This window comes from Grammomys surdaster, unplaced genomic scaffold (assembly GCF_004785775.1).
Source record: "Grammomys surdaster isolate TR1022 unplaced genomic scaffold, NIH_TR_1.0 138, whole genome shotgun sequence".
Classification (NCBI taxonomy): Eukaryota; Metazoa; Chordata; class Mammalia; order Rodentia; family Muridae; genus Grammomys; species Grammomys surdaster.
This window is the reverse complement of record NW_021604596.1, coordinates 7,369,709-7,391,448: the sequence shown is the minus strand read 5'-3', so window position 1 is coordinate 7,391,448 and position 21,740 is coordinate 7,369,709. Positions and strand designations below refer to the sequence as shown.

At 39.7% G+C, this 21,740-nt stretch overlaps 1 protein-coding gene across 2 annotated transcripts in view; it reads right to left on the bottom strand.

Annotated features, from left to right (window-relative positions):
- Positions 1-21,740, bottom strand: part of Cntn5 (contactin 5) — a 1,025,091-nt gene that overhangs the window by 545,556 nt on the left and 457,795 nt on the right. The window lies entirely within an intron of this gene.

Below are 21,740 nucleotides of genomic sequence, written 5' to 3'. Positions count from 1 at the left end.
TGAACTAAGTATATTATCATGCTTACCTGGGATGTGAGAGCTGAAATCTCATGTAGTCTAAGAATATCGAGTACATTATTGAGAATTCAAGCCCAGATTCAGTTCTTTCCCAATAACGTAAGTGCAGCTCTCTTCTCTTAATTACAACGCATTATGTATTACATATCTGCTTTCTAATGCATATGTACGTGTGTATATATGCATGTAAAATCAAGTATCTCTATGACTACACATTTGCTTAAACACTAGTAACACACACACACACACACACACAAACCACACACAGCCACTTCTTTTCAGCTATTCTATCAATTCCCCACATCCTTGCTTCAGATTCCTGGGAAGACTCTTAAGATTATAAGGAATCTGTGAGATAATGCATTCTAAAAGTTATATGCAGCACAAAGCATACAGATTGCTTATAAGAAGAAATTTTTATGAAAAATGACAGAGATTCAACTTGGGAAAGTACTTTATTTTTAAGGAAAAAGCAGAAGCAGGGGGTTGGATTTATTGGCTCATGTAACCGAACTTCAGAATACTGGTATAGATTCGGTCACTTGGGAAACAAAAGAGACAAGGAAATTGGATGCTCACAGGACTCCCATTAGCTGAGCCTTGTCTCTTAGAGTCAGCACATTCTCACTATTGCCTAACACACCAAATAGAATTTTTCAGCACAGGAGGGAACATGGCCAGAGGCCACTCAAGACTGTGCATTCTTTTGAGGAGCAGAATGAAACCTCACCCATCAGATTTACTTAGAAAACTCCCAGACCTGCATTCTGAAGCATCCATGTGAGCATGCATGCCAGGCTGCCCACTGGTCCAGTAATCACTCCCCAGTGGTAGAGCTCACAAGCACACAATGCATCTAGAGGAACAAACTATCAGTGACTGGGACTTCCAACTATGCTAAAAGAGTGACAGCTGACAAATCTGGTTCTCTGAAAGAATGGATCCTGTTGCTGCCACTGTGATCTTAATAAAAGTGTCAGTGGAAATGGTGGCAGGGTGGGAGTCAGATAGGGACATCAGTGAAACAGGTTTAATGTATGAGGACCTACCCAGGCTCAGTCTGGTGTTACTTCTTCAGCTTAAGGGTTAAAAAAAAAAAAGCTTGAAGATAGCTCAAAACACTAGAAAACACTATCGATTTTTGAAGTATGGAGGACTAAACCTAGACGCTTGGGATGCTAGGCAAGTCCTCTGCTGTAATGTACCTGTAGTTCAGACATCTGTCTGCTGTTAGCAGGCATCCCTGTTAAGGAGGATGCTAAGCAATAGAACGGAGCCTCAGGCTTGTATCTACAATTCACCTCCCCAAGGTAAGCAGCTTGAAGAACAGCTTCAACCAGGAACTCCCAAGACAAACTCTGTACCTCACTCTGGCTCTTATATCCCTGCTCCACATACTTCCAACTGTAAGCATCCCTTCTGAGGGCCAGCCTTAGCAGGACTGAGCCAGTACAACTGAGGTCTGAGAATTCAGTTAGTTTGATTCAGGTTGTTTTTTCTCTTGCTATGGTTTTAACAAAATCAACACTTGTCTGATCACATGATTCTTTTGGACTTTGTGTTGCACACATTAGCTAGTTCCTTTCTCCCAAACAAAGTCTCCATTCAGAGCTCTAGGACATTCTGAAAGCTGGGGCACTAAGTTGTTTGGATCTACTTGGGTGCTTTGCCTGTTTCATCTTAAGAAATAGGCTTTCAGTTCTCTGAAGTTATTTTTATTAATACTCTTCTTTTTTATTTATGATTACTTTGTGTGGTGGTCAGAGGCTAACTCAAGTCATAATTCATTATAATTCAAGTGTCTTCCAAAAATTTGATTTTAAAATTATGTTCAAATATCAATGTAATGGCTTTTAGCAAAATTGGAAATATTGGATATTATCTTTTAAAATGTATTTTTAAATGTCCTAATGTATATGGCCCATGACTCAGATGAAGACATTTTTATTGATTTTACAAAAAGTAAATATACTTGTATTAAAGGGAAAAATGAGTTTTAAATGAATTTTGTCACCTTGAGAATCTTTCAATTCTTTTGTGAAACATTTTAAATTGATAAAGAAAGCAGGTGTTTCTTGTTTCAAAATACTGCTTTCACACAGCACTTGGGACACTCATATTTTTCCTTGGGTTTTATATTTTTATATATGAAGTGACTGCAATCAGAGGAAATCTGTGAACTCCCAAGTGTCAGCTTGAAATAGTAACAAAACTGACGGCAGTATACCAATGTATAAACATAATTTGTTTACCAACCAAGAGCTTGTCATGCTCCATGGGGAGGCTGTCGTTTAGAGGACGTTACTCTCTTGGTTCTCTGTTTTCACAGTTATATACATAGCTGATAAATACATGTGGAGAAATAAAAATGCCTCTGTACCCTGGGATTCCAAGTCACTTCAGTGGCTCCTAGGCAGAAAACAGCAGCTTCTCAAGATGCTGAAGCTGGCCAGTGCCAAGTGAGGAAGGAGCAGGAGCAATCAGGAGAGTTCTCCTTCCTTCTGCAGCTCTGACTTCTCGCCTGACTTTATCAGCTCATATGTTTTGAGCTCCTCCTCATCACAGCCCAGGTTATTAGACATAAAATAATCTTCAGTACTTGGAAGGCCGAGGCAGTGGGATTGCCAGGAGTTCAAGGACCTAGCTAACTAGTGAAACTAGCTAACAAGTCTGAACTAGCTAGTGAGACTCTGTCCAAATTTTAAACAAGCAAAACAACTGATAGAAATTTAGATAGCATCTCTGAATATTTGGTAGCATTGGGAAATTTAGGCTTCAAAGGCCTAAAGAAAGTTACGTAAAAATCCAAAACCACAACCAACCAAGCATGTCCTCCAGTGAGGGTACACTAACTCGTGCCCGTAGTCTGGGATTTTTGTTCTTAACTAATTGGGTTGTTATTAACTTATATTTCAAATTATCCATTGGCATAGCTAAATATTTAAAAATGTTACCATTAAATATATATGGAGAAAAATAAAGAGGAAAATTTCCCCTCAAAACCATTCTCCTTAAAATAAATCATAAACATTAAGAAATTGGCTTCCCCCAATTTTCTAGTCAAACCTTCCTGATTCTACTTCTATCTCAGAATACCCCATACATGTAGTGATAAATACCTTTGTATACTTTCTTCCCAAGTTTATACTGAAAAATACATATACCTTCTGTCTTCTATCATCTCTTCCCTGATTTTATTATCACAACATATCCTTCTTGGAATGCCCTGGGGAGGCGAGGATCCTGCTCTGGAGTTCCTCCTGCTGGGCAAGTAGTGGTCCAGCATAGACTTGGTGGGGACAGAAAGAGCATGGATTGCTGCCCCCCCCCCGTGCATAATAATAATGTACATATTTTACATTCTTCCTTTAAGGAATGTCCTTGTGGTTAATGTTAATGACTCCATGATAATCAGGCAGCTTGAGTCTGAAGACATAGGTATGGCTACTGTTTTAGCAAAATGGTATACACTGGAACCCTTAAGGCTATGGAAAAGAACTCTTAAAACAGGAGTTCAAAAATATATAATTTCTCAACTATTGCAAAATGTAGGGGTATAATAGAAATTATTATGAGGGACTTCACGAATCTAAAGGAACAATGGCAGCTGCATTGAGCCAATTTGTCAGAAATATTTTAATGGAGATAAAGAGATTTAGCAAGTGGCGATTACAAAAGATCCCACCCAGCTAAGTTCTTTTTTTTATGCTTAATACAAATACTCGGACAAATTCCTTTGTTCAGAATCAGCCTGGGACAGAGCAAGGCTAGGCTCAAGCGTGCTAGAAATGGTCATTTTGGGACTGGGTCCCACCCAGCTAGTTATCCTGTGGCTTAATAGAGGCAGGGAGATATCTGAATTCTTCTGAAATGTTAAAAAAAAAATATGTGTGCTTGCTGTCTCCTAGGATTTAAGGGGCTGGGGTCACAGGCTGCTGATTCATAGGATAATAAAAAGAAAACTTGAAGTAAATTAGTAGAGTAGATTGGTATGTAAAATAAAAGACTGGGCTTATTATCTGTGGTAGATGAGCTATCCAGAGAATTTCTTAGAACTGCAAGGGAGAACCTCTTGGAGAATTGTCTCCAGCAGAATAAAAAGAAAGGGCTGTTTGGAGATCTCCAGAAAGAAAGCAGAACAGAGAGAAAGCAGACTGAAAAGCTGTCTCCAGCTTGGACCCACAATTTGACTTCAGTTCTTTCCCCCTTCTTGCCCCTCCACCCCCAAACCAGAAACCCCTTCCTCAAAACCTCTCTCTAAGCCAAAGGTGGTCTTTAGCAAGCAGGATTAGATGGCATTCAGCAGTGGGATGTGTGGGTTTTCACCAGGAAATCTGCCAGAGTGAATACACCTGTATCCATTCTGTTGCTGTGATGACTTCTTTTGAGTCTGACCAAAACTCCAGCTTGCAGGTTATGATCTCTAACTGAGGGAAGTGCCAACAGGATCCCAAGCAAGAAACTCAAGCAAAACACACACACACACACACACACACACACACACACAAACTTGCTTGATAGCTCATGCTGGTTTCTGGATTTGGTTGCTTATACAGCCCAGGAACATTTATAAATTAACAAGGAAGACACTTCCCTACAGACATGTCAAGAGGACAACTGAGCAGGACCATCTCCCCATTAAAGCTTACTTCTCAGATGACTCTAAACTGAATCAGGTTAAGTTAAATGAAGCAAAGAGCCTCCCGGTTTCAGTCTGCAACCGTTCTTGCTCAGGGTTGATGGGCGTAAAGTATAAGGCAAACTAGTAGGGAAGAAACTGGGTAGAAATCCTCATTGGGGGTAGAGTCCTAAAGGAAGTTATTGGACAAGGAGTCACTATTTAAGATGTACAGTAAGGTAGCACGTGTATGCGTCTGAGTCAGTCCAGAGGCAGACATATAGTGGGCATGAATGTCACAATCCAAGTGACAGCACCAGAGACAACTTTCAAGGAAGGATGGAATGGGTGTCATCTTGAAAAGTGGAGATACTAAAAAAAAATGAACTGATAATAAATCAAGGAGACTTTTCAGCGGATCAGATGTGGCCACATAAGAGAAAGAGACATCAATGGTTAGTAAAAGAAGTTTAGAAGCCAGGAAATGAACTTGGATGCATGGTATCAATACAGGAAAGGAAACTTAGCTTTGGAAAGGAAGCAAAGGCTTTAATAAATGTAATCTGTTGGATACGCTTTCATTTTTATATGATGGGCAATGTCCTCTAATATTCCAATGTTGAAACTCCAACTCCTAGTACATCAGAATGTGAGAAAGGGCTGTTTTGAGATAGGGCTTTAAAATAGACAAGCTAAAATAAGGTCATTAGGATCATTTTAATCCAATTCTACCAATGGTCTTAATCTTATTTTGTAAAAAAGATCATCTCCAGACATCAGAAAAGATTGAAATCACAACCTAAAGAAATAAGCATCAGGAAAAAAAAAAGCTACTGAAACTCCCATGCCAGATTCAGCTTCCAGAGCTGTCAGGAAACACATCTGCAGTGTGCATTTCCTAGTCTATGGGGCTATTATAAGATGCTTCCAAAAACCAAATGTATGTATCAAAAACTGCTGAAGATGCAGTCAGGAGGCAGGAACTAGTGTTCAAAGGCATTGCAGACAAGAGTTTAATTTGGAATGCTTACAAGAAGGCAGCTAAACTTGAGAATCTCAAGCAGGCAAGGATCCCAATAGAGCCAGAAGCACAGGAGACACCATTGGTTAATGCAATGGCTTTCTCTTTTAACTGTGTAACTGTTACCACTATTAGATATTTGTATGCCTCGCTCACACCAATTCATCCACTTACACATTTTACTAACTCTGACGAAGGAAGAAATAAGACATGAATTTTTCCAAACGATATCACTGGTCAGCACCAAGAGCAACTTATGTCCAACTTGTGTGCAGATCCAGCAAGTTCTACCCTACCAGACTTCTTCTATTATTGACTTAGAAATGTCTCTTTCCATGTCTATGGTTGAATTCCACAGCTGTCACAGTACTAAAAAAAAAAAAAACACCACAGTATCTGCTTCTGCCTAGCAGAGATTTCAAAATGACCCCCATTTACTTATCTTCCACATATAAGCAATCAAAGGCTAAATGCCAAAACCAATGTTAGCAATTAAGTACATCTTAGTGAAACATAAAAGTATCTTAACTTTCATTGAAGTTGTTGCTTTCGTTCTGATTATAATGACTTCCATACCTCATCTCCCTCCCACCTGCATTGCCTTTCTTCCCTCTGCAACAGCCCTATGAGGTTTTGTTGTTATTCTATGAGAGCTCTGTGGTGATTCACAGAGGAGCCCCCAGACCCAGTTGTTAGTATATACTTTCACAAATTCACAGAAATAAGCCATTCATACTTTGGATGGAGCATTCTCATTCATATTTTTTGAGAGAGCATGTCATATTTTCATTCTATATTCTCCAACAAGAATTGCAGGCTCTGGGTTACCTTTCTAAAGACAAATCCAGTGGTGCTTTTTCATCTTATATCTTTTGTTTGACTGACTTAAATGAGGTTTCATATAACCTAGGCTGGTCTGCAACCCACTAACCAAAGACTACCTTGGACTTCTGTCCCTGTTCCTATACTTCTTAAGTCTGAGGATTACAGGTAGGAGCCTGTAATATAACCGCATAAATCAACATCCCAGGTTTATGTGATTATACTGCATAATCCCATGGCTTCACTGATGCCAGAGAAAACATTCTCCTAATTGAGTTGGATACTCAGCCCTGACTCTTCATAGTAGAGGCACTAGTAAAGGTAGTACTTAAAGTAGTCTTTGCCTCTCATTGTCCACTCTAATGTCATTATTTCTCATTATGTAAAGCATTCAGAATTAAGTTAAGGTGTCTATAAGGTTTTGTGCTTAACCCTTTAAACCCTTTCTAGATGCTGGAAATGCCTAAGAGCATTTCTTTGCTTTAAACCTCCCCTCTTTCCACCTTTAATGTAGTTGACGCATTAAAATCGGCTGCTGTGCTTCAGTACAAGTCTATTCCACCACTGCTGTATCTCTTTTATGAGCCAGCCAATAATGAACCAGTGGGTTTGGTCTCACGTGTAGCCTCCACAGCCTTTGTGGCCTCTCTGTTCTCAGACTGAAGTGCTGACCTCCGAAAGCTGCTCTGAGCATATGTACATTTGGATGTTTCTAATCTACCTACCCTTATATATCTTCCTCATGCTGTCTAAACCTATCTAAAATTCCCCATCCCAACTCAAACATTACTAAACCAGCATACTCCAACCCCTCTAACCTTTTTAGAACTAAGAGAAAGTAATGGAATTTCCTTGTGTTCCTTGCTTGCCCCGAGGGCCTGTGCTTACAAAATGAGTTACTTTATTCCCTCTTTGTGGTTTTTGGCTTCACAACTTACACTTTTTTTGTTTTCACTTTCCCAGCTAGCTGATAGAACTTCTCTCTCTCTCTCTCTCTCTCTCTCTCTCTCTCTCTCTCTTTCTTTAAAAAAAAGACGTTACTTTCTTCCCCTTTGGGGTCAAATATGGAGACAGTGTTCTTGCTTGCAGATCCTGCTTGATAAATATGTAGCAAAAGACTTAAGTCCATTGGGTAAATTTCAATTCCTAAGTATCTGGTACAATTTTCCCCTTCATAAGCACAGTTTTCCAGAAAGGCTTCATTTTTCAGAGCTAAAATTTAGTGTAAATATGCCTTATTATTTCTAAGATTGCTGCTATAAAATACCAGTTTGAGTATGACCACAGTCTACATGAACAAGTTACAATAGAACACAACATCAATGAAATGGGCCAAGTTGATAATTCTAGAAAAAGAAATCAGTTAGCGTCAGATTCATCAAACACCAAGAATGACCACTGAAAAACTGTTTTAGAATTTTGTAGCCATTTACCTAAAGAAATACAATTTCTGCAGGTAAAAGCTACAAATTCCCATTTCATCAATATTTGAACAAAATTCTTATTTTACACTAAGTATGTACAAATTATGAGGTATTCTAGAGAGGGTATGTGACAGTTAATCTTCACTGTCAATTTGACTTGATTTAGAGACATATAGGACTCACAGTTCTGGGTGTGTCTATGACATATTTACCAATGAGGCTTAACTGAGAAAGCAAAATCTAGCTTGCAGGTAGGTGGGACTACCCCAGGTCTGCCGCCAGGTACTGAAAGAACTCAGACTGAGTGCTGGAATCCTCTTCGAACTTCTTCCTGGTTCTTTAGGATGTAAGAAGCCCGAGACCTTTGCTTCCTCTAACCTGAAGTTCCCCATGCCTTCTCCTCCTGATGGAGTGAGACAGATGCTTTCTCACCTAATTTGGTCATCAGAATTTGGTCATAGCAAGGAGACAAGCAACTGATACAGACCCTGCTCCTTCTAGACAAGAAGTTCAACTGGCTGCAGTTCCTTTCAGATGAATCATGGCAATTACTTTTTGCCTTAGAACTAAAAGAATATGGTTATTTCTAGGCTCTCTAGAATAATTTAATGAGTATATATATTTGACTTGAGTACATGGAAACTAAACAACTTAAAAGAGCTAGTAAACTTTACCTTTTCAGTACTGAGACTCAAACCCAGGACCCCTCACCCTCATTAAGTGAGTGCAAACATAGCCCCCGGTTACTTTCTGGTTCTGAACATCTTAGAGCAAGTAGGGCAGAGTATCATTTCTAAAATGTTGCTTGGTATTTATTGTGAGCATGCAACTCTGCTAATACAGAGAAAATGCAAACCAAAGGACACTAAGGGAGATGGGGCTGCAGAGCTCTCTATGAGGTACCCACAGGTCTTGGAGGGGAGGGGAATGAATCACAAAACCAGGAAACTGCTAAGATCTCTTGCATGTCTTTTAGAGTTACAATTGCAAATCTTGCATTTGTCATTTTGATACAAAAGCTTCATATAAAATTTAACTTTAATAAGAACACTAAATTGTTAATGAACTCCAAGAATTTCATACCTTAAGACATCAGCTAGTTATGAAGATAAGGATATACATACAAAACTAATTTTCAAGGTTGTTGTTAATGTCTCATACCTGTAAATCCAGTGCTTGGAACACTAATGTCAGAAGCACTGCCATGTATTTGTGGCCAACCTCGGCTGCTTGTTGAGTTTGTGATACCCTGTCTCATACAAACAAACAAACCTAATTTTTGCAGAGCTCAGCCTGTGATGGTAGCTCAGTTGTACTCACCTGACATGCATGAGGTCCTATATTCAATACTCTGGCACAGCAGGAAACACATTAAAGTTCTCTAATTTCAGCCTTGAAATTGAAAGCAAGAAGTTGAGACGCTTGAGGTACCAAAGCAGAAATCAATTTTCAGAGCTCGTAGAGAAACAGGGATTTTTGAGTAGACAAGTCTCCAAGAATTTCCATGCAATCCGTTGATGTCTATCAGTGTAATTCTGAGGATTCTAAGTCGTATGGAACCATTCCCCTACCCGGGCAATAGTCCAGTCTTTAGACCTCAGCTTTGCCATGAGAGAGATGATATGTTTCCCATGAGAGTAACTACAGAGCAAGGAACTGAAGGAAAGCTGTAAATTCAACTGTGACACAAGTTTAGCGATTACAATCACAATTAGTATATTTACCATCTGTGATTTTAAAGTAATTATAGATATCAGAGCACATTGGAATCTGTTTATACTTGGTGAGGTTTTTCACTTTGAGTCTCATTAGAGAGGGCGGGGTGCAGGTGAGCGTGGGAAGGAGGTCCCAAAGGCAATGATAATACTTGTCAACAAAGTTTCCTGTAGTGAAAAAAACTATTTGAAACAGCTGGAATATGACAGGCCAGAAATAAATGGCACAACCTTCTGGAGAGGCCATCATGAAAGTAACGCATGTGAATGGCTATTAGAACATTAGAAATGTAGGCAGGGAAGTGGGCATAAATAAGCACAGTAGAGTCTCGCCCATTACCATAGATGTAGCGCCACCTTCCCTGTCATAAGTTAACATGTTTGAAGAACTCACATGTCATGTAGACTTGATTTAGTCTTTATTAATACACACTTTATCCTCAAAGTTCTGTGAAATCCACGCTATGCTTGTTAATGTTCCTTGGTATGTACTGTTACACCATCCTCCACTTTCCCTAAATAAGTGTGTCATTGTATGCTCCTAAAACACATCATACTTACTTAAGGTACCTTTAATCCACTTCCACACTGTAAACAAAACATGAGAATATGTTGATAAATTCATGTATCTCTTTCTCCCTGGAAATTTAGTAAGTTGCTAAATATCTCTCTAATTTGACTGTTTCATGTGCGTAAAGAGGGAGTTAAGATTTAATTGAATCTTATGAAAACATTGCCGATGTTTACTCCCTGCTAATTTAGTATGATTAACAACGTTACGGGCCCACATCAGTTGAACCTGCAAGATAAATTAATGACAGTATTTAATGTTTTTAATCATGAGGAATAACCAACTCTACCTTCTTATGATGTGAAAAATAAAGGCTTTTAGAGTTAATAGGAGAACTGTTGGCAAGGATGGAAAATGAGTCAGGAAGAGAACAGTCCGCATTGCTCTGCAATGTACACCGGCAGGATGCAATAAAGCTAATTTATTTCCATGCTAGCAAATTGCTTTTTTAGCAAATGATCCACAAGGGTGCAATAAAAACAACACCATTAAGGATTCTTTGACATGGTAAATAATTAAGAAATTGGTCAAAGGCTTGACGTAAAGTTTCATCTCCAAATTATGACAATCCAAGAGTGTACACAACCTGTGAAAATGATCTCTAACTATGTGGTGCGAGCAAAGTATCATCTCCCACCCATAGACCCACTGGCTAAAAACTGACAGCTCTGACAGCTCATCTGTCCAGTACCTAAGCAACAAAAAGATTTACATGGGATAATTAACATCTAGCACCTATGATCAAGAACTCAGTCTGTCTAAAGCAGGAAGTCAGGTAAGGTGGGTATTACCTATTAGTAGGAAGGGTGACATAAAATTAGGGTCATGTCAGTCACTCAAGACACAGCAAAACAGTCATGAAAGGGGTGTTCACATGACAAAGATAAATCAAGCCATAACAAGGGAAGGTGGGTAGAGCAAAGTCTCTATAATTGTCCTATCTGAAGCCTTGACACTGCTTGCTGAAAGGCCAGTACTGGTGAGAAGCTTCAGAGATATTCTTAAATACTCTAGACATATATGCACATTTCAGCAAAACAAGTTACAATTGGAACTGTCTTTGATAAGAGCAAGAAGTCCCATAGTTAACGGCATAGAGCCCTGTTCCATATTTTCAGTTAATTTCTTGCAATACACCTTATTTTATCATGTTCATACAGTTCATCCTTTAGGTCTCTGTGTTTAGTCTAGAAGGCAAAATATAGCTCATAATCTTGTCTTTAAAATCTCCTACCATGTATATACATGTGTATATTCATGTGTATCGTCAATTCATCTAAGTTAAAACCAACTAGAAAACTTGTTAAACAATATTTAAAGGTAATGGTTTTATATTTAGTACCAAACATCATCATCTTAAAAACTGAATAAAAATCAATCACTGAAATTTTATATGCATAATTATGCGAAGAAAATGGAAAACTTATTTTTCATAGAACATCCCAGCAGACTTGCTGAACAAATCAACAAAAAGATTGACACAAACTTTCTGCACTAATAATTAAGTTTCTTAAAGATTATGTGTAAATCAGATTCTAAAATAAGTTGAGAGACTAACATAATGAGAAAGGAATTTGGGAGTACATGAGCTCTCTGGATGTTCTACACTCCTGTTAGCCACACTCTGAGATGATGCCCTCCATATCTTACGATATATGCAAGACACAAGGTTACAGAAGCTTATTAAGATACCATGAGGGAAAGGGGGACCCCTGGGCCTCCTTCTCATAGACCCCCATTAATTGTTCTTCTCAAAGTTTGATAATTTTAAAGCATCTGTGAAAATTTATTTTTTATTTTTTCATCTATAGAACTTTTATCCAAAATAGAGACAATATAAATTCTTACCCAAAGACAGCATGCAGTAGTTGACTTTGTATTCCTTCCGTTCCTAGACCTGTATTTTCCCTGACGTGCCTATTATTCAGCCTGAGTCCTTAGAAAGGAAAATTACATGTGCCTTTCACATCTCTAGGAAGTTAACTTTTATTTTAATGTTCAGCTTCTACAGTGAACATGTGCTGAGTCGATTAAATTTTTTCCAACAATGCTCTCTAGAACAAGTAACCCATGTCAGTTACCTGAACAGGAAATGGAGTGTGAATGAGCTGGCCAGAGGTTTCTCTTGTGAGAGCTTTTGTAAACATCTTAAGTACTAAAGCGTAGGGATGACCACTGCACAAATTTAATTCTATCTCACTGCCAAAGCATGGAACAAAAACCTAGTCCATGCCAATGTATTTTGACTACTACATCTTCTGTTGCCTTTCTAAACACTGTCTTACCTGTAAGGATTCTGGACACTTATAAATGGCAGTTGTAAATGTTCCTTCTCTGTAGACATACATATGGATGTAACTTTCTGTGTATTGGCCCATGGAAATGTATGGAGACTTGCATGCACAGGTCCCTCCCTGCATGCACAGGTCTCTCCCTGCATGTGCAGGGCCCTCCCTGCATGCACAGGTCTCTCCCTGGATGCGCAGGTCTCTCCCTGCATGTGCATGTCCCTCCCTGCATGCACAGGTCTCTTATTTTCATTTGTTCTAGTTAGTAATGTTTATCTAAGTCATGTTTGCTTGTTAACCTACCTGGAGACTATTTTTTTTCAAGCTTGGGTCTGACTGAACCTAATGCATTATCTTAGATAATTTGAGGGTGGCAGAGGGGTGGGGAGTGAAAAGCTTATCTTCAGGTACTAAATCATTACTGAACAGGAAGAAGTTCTCCATGCTGTAACATAGGAGGGAACACTCCAGATAACAGTAATGTAGCATGCATTTCACAAGGCTAGAGATAAGGTTTGCAATGTTCTCACCAGAAAGAAAGGTAATCATTTAAGGAAACTTGGGATGTGTAACCAGATTTAAGCATCAAACAATGTATCATACAACAGAATATTATATGCTAGCCATTAATAAGTATATTTTTATGCCAGTTGAAAATAAACTACATTAAAATACTAAACCAAATAATCTCCATGTATGTTAGATATTATCTCTGTGTTAAAATACTCAACATGGTATATGTAGGCAAAGAGGCTTATTTATTCATGGCTTTTGGAGTCTGACAGCAAACTCCAGTAAAGTCTCAGCGCATGAGAACAGGTAGGGATATGTAACTGTGTTCAGTGCAGGAAGCAGAGAACAAGAACTCTGTGTGCAGTTAAACTGCTCAAGCACCAGCAGGAGGCATGAGAATTGCCTTCAGGGGCCAAGTTTCCAGTGACCTAGCATGCTGGAGCAAGGCTTTCCTGTTGGTAATGACCCTTTGAAGCACTCTTAGGGGTCAGCAGAAGGCATGGGATTTTCCTTCTCAGAACATAATCCCCATGACCTAAGGGTTCCTACAAATCCCTAAATCCCAAAGGCTCTCCAACCGCTCCCAGCTGTGCCAACTGTGCCAACTGGAGATGGAGCTTCTACTCACAGGAATGTCATGGCATGCAACACATAAGCCTCATTTAAATCCAAGTCAGAGTGCTTTATCTTATACTTAAGTGTCACAATTCTTAAGCTCACCGAAATATACAAAGCTATGCTTTCATTAAACACACAGTATTTGAATCAAGTTTTACATTTCTTTCTAAGCATTTATTGGAAAAAACAACAGTTAAAAGACACAAAATACAGCATACAAGTGCTGCATCGTCTGGATGGATCTAGCGATTACCTTAAAAACAATAACAAGTTTCTTGACTATATTATGAGTTGTAATCATAACAAATTATGACAATAAATTAGGTTTCATTTGCCAGCTATCTGAACCAGGTTGATGCTTGAAGGAATATTGTAATTGCTCCTGTTAGTACCTGGAGTGAGACTTTGGATAACCAAAGAAAAGGTTATGACTTTTGCCTGATTAAAGCAAGGATTTCCTCTGACAATCCCCCTCAGTTTAAGTGAAGTAAATCCAGTGTATGGAGAGACTAAAACCTCCACAATGCAGAACTGAACTTGCTACTCTGATCTAAAAGCTCAATGGTTTGTCTACTACAGCCACTTATTATGGTGAGTCATGAATAGCCCTCTTGATAGAGGGGTCTAGATAGAGTAGATGTTGTCCCTAAACAAGGAGCAGGGGTAATGTAAATGACATGAAGTGAATGAAGCATTCTGCCTGGCTGCCCTGACTGCTAGTGTCCATGCCTGAGTGGCCCCAAAGTCAAAGCCCAAGTATGAAAGCAGCTTCCCTAACATCCAGCTATTTCTATAAGGGCAGCTTAGCACTGGGTACCTTCTGATTTACCTCAAAGATATCAAGACCATGGCAACTCTTATAAACCGAAGCACTTGAGGCTGGCTTACAGTTTGAAGGTTTAGTTTATCACCACCATGGTGAGAAGCATGGCAACATTCAGGCACACAGGGTTCTAGAGAGGTAGCTAAGAATTCTCCATCTGAATTGGCAGGCAACAGGAAGAGACAGCAACACTCAGCCTGGCTTGAGCTTCTAAACTCTCAAAGCCTACCCCCAGTGACATACTTCCTCCAGCAAGGTAACACCTCCACTTAGTGCCACAGCCTATGCTCCTATTGGAGCCATTTTCACTCAAACCAAAAGAGAGTTTGGCTGTCACCAGATCTTCCTTATTCTTCCATAAGTAACATCTTAGGACATGTCTCTGAATTTTCTAACATGTCTATATTCTTGCAATTTCAAGAAGTTATTAAATTTTTTTTAAATTTTAATTAGGAACTGAGATTTATTATCTAAATGTATCTTTTTCTTTTGCTCTCATGAAAAAGATATTTTTCAATCTTGTAACTAACAATGCCTAGAATTGTTTAAACAAATCATTATACAGGAGAATTGTTCTTACCATGGAAAAAGTTCCAGAAAAATGTCCAATATAGGAAAATTTCCAAGACACCCTAGATGGTCCAACTTATAAATGTTGAGTAGGGTAAGGGAAGCCTTTTGTTTTCAATGTATAATGGGCTGGGATCGGGAAGCCAGGTACATGACCTATACTGATTCACACATGTGAGGAATCTTTAAGGACAATGGAAACAATGGATGTTCTGCCTGAAACGAGGGTGCCAGAGCCTCTTGCTTTCCTTTTCCTCTGCCTTCTGCATCCTACGCATGGCAGATTCTGAGTGAGGACTATAAAAAAAAATCTAGTGAAAGCATTTCCAGTATTATATTTTATGGTGCTTAGAAAGCTACGCAGCACGGTAGAGGGTACTCACTTAACCACAGGGAATGTACCACAGAAATAACAGCTTCTTGTTTCCTGCATTTTCTCAGGCATTACAGCCTCATAGAACACTTTCCAAACAAATGCATGTCTTCTCAATTTAAATAGCTATACAGCAAGACACTTCCAGTCTTTCTTAGTAGATAAATGATTAATACTAGAGGCAATGGACCCTAACAAAAATATAAGATTTATACTAGAAAATAGCATGATATTTAAAAATAATCAAGTTTAATTCTGAAAGGCAGCCTTGCAATTTCTGGTGGTTACTACTTCAGACTTGGAGTGGAATGGAAGAACCAGAGGCTGAGACATTTCTGCTAACTTGAAGGATACTTGGAGCTTACAGTAGCAGAGAAGACTGAGAGGCACCCAGGTATTTGAAGCCCAAAATGAACACGGCTAAAACTGGCATATATTTCTTTTGTTGGACTCAAATGCGTTTTCAACTGTATCATTCTGGTCATGCTCAACTGCAATCCTATAAACATTCAATAATTCCTCATATCCCAGTTGATTCCTCATAAGTTGCCACCACACCAGATCCAGGGCCCTGAACATATTATGGGCTCTAGCAATCATTCCCTGCATTCAGTGGCAACAATTCTCTTGACAAACATGATGCTTCACTGGCCATGAACAAATTGCTGAGCACACAGTCAGACTCAGAGCAACTGAACACACAGTCAGCCTTAGAGCACCCAGTACTCATGTCTTTACTAACTCTTACATCATGTAACTTTCCCCTCCTATCTGCAACCTATGAAATGGCAGGAATCCAGAAGAGCCATCCTCCCATGAGACTGCCTTTCTAGCTCCATTTGTGTTTCCTTGGTCGGAACCTGTTTTTTGAGTTTTGAGACACTCTATTAATTCCAAATTTGGTTACATTTACTTTCATCACATCTTACCCCTACTAGGAACTCACGAGGGACTTGAGGTCATGCATCTTCCATCACCACATTTCTAGCCTTACCTGAAAACATTAAAGAAAGTGCATTGCATGGAAAAGCCTCTCGGCATCTTTTAAAGGGAATATATGTTATCATAGACAGAGTCCATAATTTCATTACCTTGTCTGATGTGAGGCAAGGGGATGTGTATGTACTAGGAGTCCTTGTAAGAATTGATGGCAAAGCTGCCTAATGCTGTATCATTAATAGCATTGACACCTTGGTGGGTAGGGGAATACTCCCAACTACTAAAAGGTATGCATACCTTTAATACATGTATGACATGATTAAGAAGTCTCTTAGTGCAGTCTCTAATAGTAGAAACTGACATTTCCTTTCTCTTGCACAATAAGAATCAATTAAAAGATAATTAAAATGTGATACAGAAAAAGTTTCACACTAGAGCCACCACTGAAGAGAAGAGAAGTGATACTATGTTGATATCTCTATATTGTTCAGAATCAGAATTTTCCATACAATGCTCTTTCCAAGAAATAAAATTGCTTGCAAGTTTAGTTACTATACAAGAAAAATAAGCACTGTTGTACTTAATGCACTCACTGCACTGAGCTGCTTTCTTCCATGAAATTAATCCTAATCATTTGGTGGATATTGAGTATCATGTGAGGGTAAAAGAAAATTGCATTTACACAGCCTACTCCATTTCCTGGTGGTGGGTTTAGTGAATAAACATCCCATTTATTAATATCTGTGTGAAAGTGTTTACTGGCCACTTTGTCAGGAGATAGGCAAGATGGGAAAAAACTGGCAATTGTTACATGAGAGATCAAGCAGATTTCTGCTTGGTATGGATTGGTGATCTTATAAAAGCAAACTGGTAGTGGTCTCTGCACCATCAGGCCTGTGTTTCAGTGGTATCAGCATTTTCCTGAAGATGATGGGTCTCTATACCATCTGTATGTTCTACCATATGACATGGGGAATGCATTTGCACAAATGATGGGCTATGTCTGCAAAGCAATATTTGTACAGAGAGAATAAAACATGTCACTAGAGATGCTGCATAGGCAATGATATCCAGGAGTCCATTAACTAACTCTGTTACCTATGGCACAGTGGATTTCAGCAGCTTATGTGTTCTTTTACATGCATGAAACATGATGGAGCTATTAAGGGGGAGCAGAGATAACTACTTGTTATAGGAATATGACTCTATGTAGAATGAACTCATGCAGTGAAGTGTATGGTCAATGTTTACTTGTTTCAATACTCTAATATACATGTTCACAGTCACAATCACTCACTACTACAAACTGACTTAGGATTTATGAATAGTAACATGCCATATTTTTTAAAGCCATTATATAGAAAAGGAACACAGAGATCAAAATGTATGAATAGGTGTCAAATATCAAGAAAGATAAACTGAGGAATCAAGTATATAGTGACCTAATAACTTATTAAGTGACAATGAAAATTAATCTTCACCCAGTAATTCTTGTAGATTATTGCAAGGGAATTCAAGTATCACCTGCAACCTGCAAATCATTATGGGATATAAATGGAGTTAGTCAACCAGGAGAGAGCTTGTAAAAAAAGAAATGCTCAAATTTTAACTATGAAGATGTAAACAGAGTAATTACCAAAAAGGACAACGGGCTCACATGAAAGTCTTACTTTCAGAACAATCAACCCTCATTTTATTTTTATTTAGGTATATTTATATATCTTTTATGAGATACATTACATTAATCCAATGCATGCAGAAATTAAAAACAAAATTAAGTTAATGATTTAATCTCCTTGAGTATGAAACACTAATATGTACTAAGAATTTTAGTGCATAGATACCTAATGATGCTCAACAACTGTCCTGCTTCACCATGTCAGTTACAGAATGTCAGTCTCCCCCCTCCTTCCATTTCCCAACTCTAGAGACCTATACCATATAACATTCTTTTCTTCTCCATAATATTAACTTGCTGATTTCCATACATGAATGAGATCTTACTATAGTTGTAATTCTGTGTCTGGCTTATTACAGCAAAGGTATCATCCATGTCACCACAAGTGACAGAATTTTAGTCTTTGTCTGGCTAGATAATAGTCCATTGTACAGCTGTACCACATCATCAGCTGGAGGACATCTGAGTTCATTTCATATGTTAAATACTGTGGCCAGTGATGCAGTAAACATGGAAATGTGGGTCTCATCATGATTTCATCTCCTTCAAAGGACTTGGAGAAGCAGTCACTAGGCTGGCAGGAATGGCAAGCAAGTATTTCAGCAAATGGAGGTAATATATAGTATATATGATGACTTTCAACCAACATGTACATATATATAAACACATGTGTGTATGTGTGTATGTATGTGTGTATGTGTGTGTGTATGTGTGTAGTATGTGGTATTTGTGTATGTGGTGTGAATCTGGTGTGTATGTATATGTGTATGGTGTGTGGTATGTGGTGTGTGTGTGTATGGTGTATGTGGTAAGTGGTGTGTATATGTGTGTGTGTGTATGTGCTGTGTGGTATGTGGTATGTATGTGTGTGTGTTTTGTGTTAGGTGGTATGCATGTGTATGTGTGTGGTGTGTGTGTGTTATGTGGTATGTATGTGTGTGTGTAGCTTGTAATATTAAAAAACAATTCATGCTATTGCCACTCAGGCATTGTCCGGCGGTCTCAGTCTGTTCCTAGCCCTGTACCAAGTGCAAGACCTCATGTTTTCCCTTGCCAGAGCCTCTCCCGATCTCCAAAATAGCTCTCTCCTCCCAGAGGCTGGCTGCTGCCAAACTCGCTCAGCACTCCCAAATTTCCACAGCTAGCTGGGGCACATTCTCGCAAACCCAGGCTCTGCTGCAGTTACCACAGTTACCTTTCTCTCTGGAGCTCAGTTGAATTTCAGAAAGATGAAAACTTGCTGGGCACAGAATGTAGCAACGTAAATTCACCAACTATTCGATGTTAGAAATCTTCCAGTGGCAGATCCTAGTGGATCCACCACCTGAGCTAAGAGTCCCCAGCCTACATCTTGGTTGCCTTGCTCCCACAGTCCAAAAGGAAGTCCCCTCCTCCTGCCTTCCCTCTTCCTCTCTCAGACCCGGAAGGCCCACCTCCTTCTTGCCCAGTGATTAACTTCTTGTCATCTTTATTATTTAATTAATTAGGGGAAAATTCTGCTATCTGTGTGTGTGTGTGTGTGTGTGTGCATATGTGTGTATGATGTGTGTGGTGTATGGTGTGTGCTTATGTGTGTGTGTGTATGTGTGTGTATGGTGATGTGTTGTATGTGTATGGTGGTGGTGTGTGTGTGTTTGTCTAGATCAGACAATGCACACAAAGGCCTCTACTGACCATTACTCCAGAACCTTGTCAAGCACATGGCAATTACCACCATGGTATTTAGTAAGCAGATATGTCAAATTAGACATCATTAGTGAGTGGAATAAGAGATTGTCATAAGATTTCTACTAAAGTGAACTTCTATTTCTTGATTAGAAAATTTACTAATTAGAGATGGCATCCCAGCTTTTTACCCTCAGCTCTTGTATTTCTCCAGAACTATATCATCCACAATTTCATTAACCTACATCCAGTTCTATTTCAAATGTTTTCATATAGTTAAAATTGACATGTTAGAAATTATACTATTGATAGCTATACTGGTTGATAAAGTGTGATCCCAAACTCAATTCGAAGTCATGTATCATACACATGAGAACTGCAAAAAAATGGTAGAATGAAGCACATACTTTATCTGTTTTTTGTTCTCAAATATTTTTCTTTACTATTGAGTATTTCATTCATGTATACATAAAATATGATCAATATGATCATTAATATTCCCCATTTCCCCCTTGTCTGCCCCATATCTCTCACAGCACGTCCTCCAACCAACATCTTGTGTTCAGGTTTTTGTTGATGTTTCTTTTTAAAAACAAAATTTGATTCTTAGTGAGTTTCACATCATGCACTCCAATCACATTCATCTTCCTATCTTCTAATATTTTCCCTTCACTTTAGCAACCTCCCTGCCATAACACACACACACACACACACACACACACACACACACCCCAAAAGCATAGAAAACGATTGCATCATAAAAGCTGTTGTATGTCATGCTGTGTCCTACAGTAAATCCCTCTGCCCATACTTCTTCACTTGCAAATCCTCATTGTAATGGGTCCTTGGTCTGGTTTGAGGTTTCTTGTTTCTGTGCCACCATAAATATTGAATCTTCACCTGAACTCTTCCCAGTTATCCTGTGGTTGCCCTGAGTCATGGAGATCCTGCAGCTTTGGATCAGCAAGACTGGCTCTTTCATGAACCTCAACTATTTACAGATGATACAGATTTGGGGGTAGGCCAACACAGAGCACTGGATCTGGACTAAGATGGTCAGCATTCTGGCTTTCCCTTAGCTTCACCACCAGGAGGAGATCCCCAGCACTGCTTTGGTTATGCCAGGAGGCAGGGTCAACCCTCCTGCGCTTGGTGCCAGCTCACCTGCCTCCAGAGCCAGCTTCAATATGCTAACCCAGTCAAGGCACGGGACCCACTTTCACAAGTGTTACAGCTAATGAGGGGGAAGAAATAGCTTTCCTACACTCATGTCCTCAGAGCCAACTCTCCCAAGCACCACAGGAGGCCAGGAGTCAGGGGGAACAAGGTGGGAGGGAGGGTATGACACCTGCACCTATGCCACCTCACAGTATACAAATGGGAGGCCTAGCTCTTCAAGCTCTCACCCTGGGATTATGGGAGGGAGACTGGCTCACTAGTGCCCCTCCCACCAGGGACAACTCTACACAGCTACTCAAATGAGGTTCAGGGCCCATTCTCTCTCCTGCTGCTGCCAACCAGGGGCGGAACCAGCTCACCTTCTCTCATGACCCCAGGGCCAGCTCTCCCATCTGCCTCAGATGGTAAGGGCAGGGAAAGGAAATCATCACCCTGAACATTCATGTCTTCAGGGTGGCTTACTCACATTCCCACCACCAGGGCCAGCTCCACTGTGCAAGAAGAAGCAGGGCCCACCCTCCCAGATGCTGCTTTAAGTGAGATATGAGGCCAGTTCTCCAAAGCATAGCAGCTAGTGGGAGCATGGCCAGTTCTGCACAGACCCTGGACATCAACGGGGTCCCTGGTGAGTGTCCTGACCAGGTACATCTTCAAGTTCTCTAGTGGTGCTATGAACCACAAACATGGACAGCAACTTCTGCTGTTGGGTGGCTATGGACCCAGATATGGCCATCAGCTGCAGCTTGATCTGGGACTTCACCATGGCCTCAAGTGGCTGTGGTCCCCACTCACAACAAGCTACTCCTCTTCACCTTTGAGTCTCCAGTTCTATCTCTCTTTGTAATGCTCAAGCTGCTCCACCTCTCTCTCTCTCTCTCTCTCTCTCTCTCTCTCTCTCTCTCTCT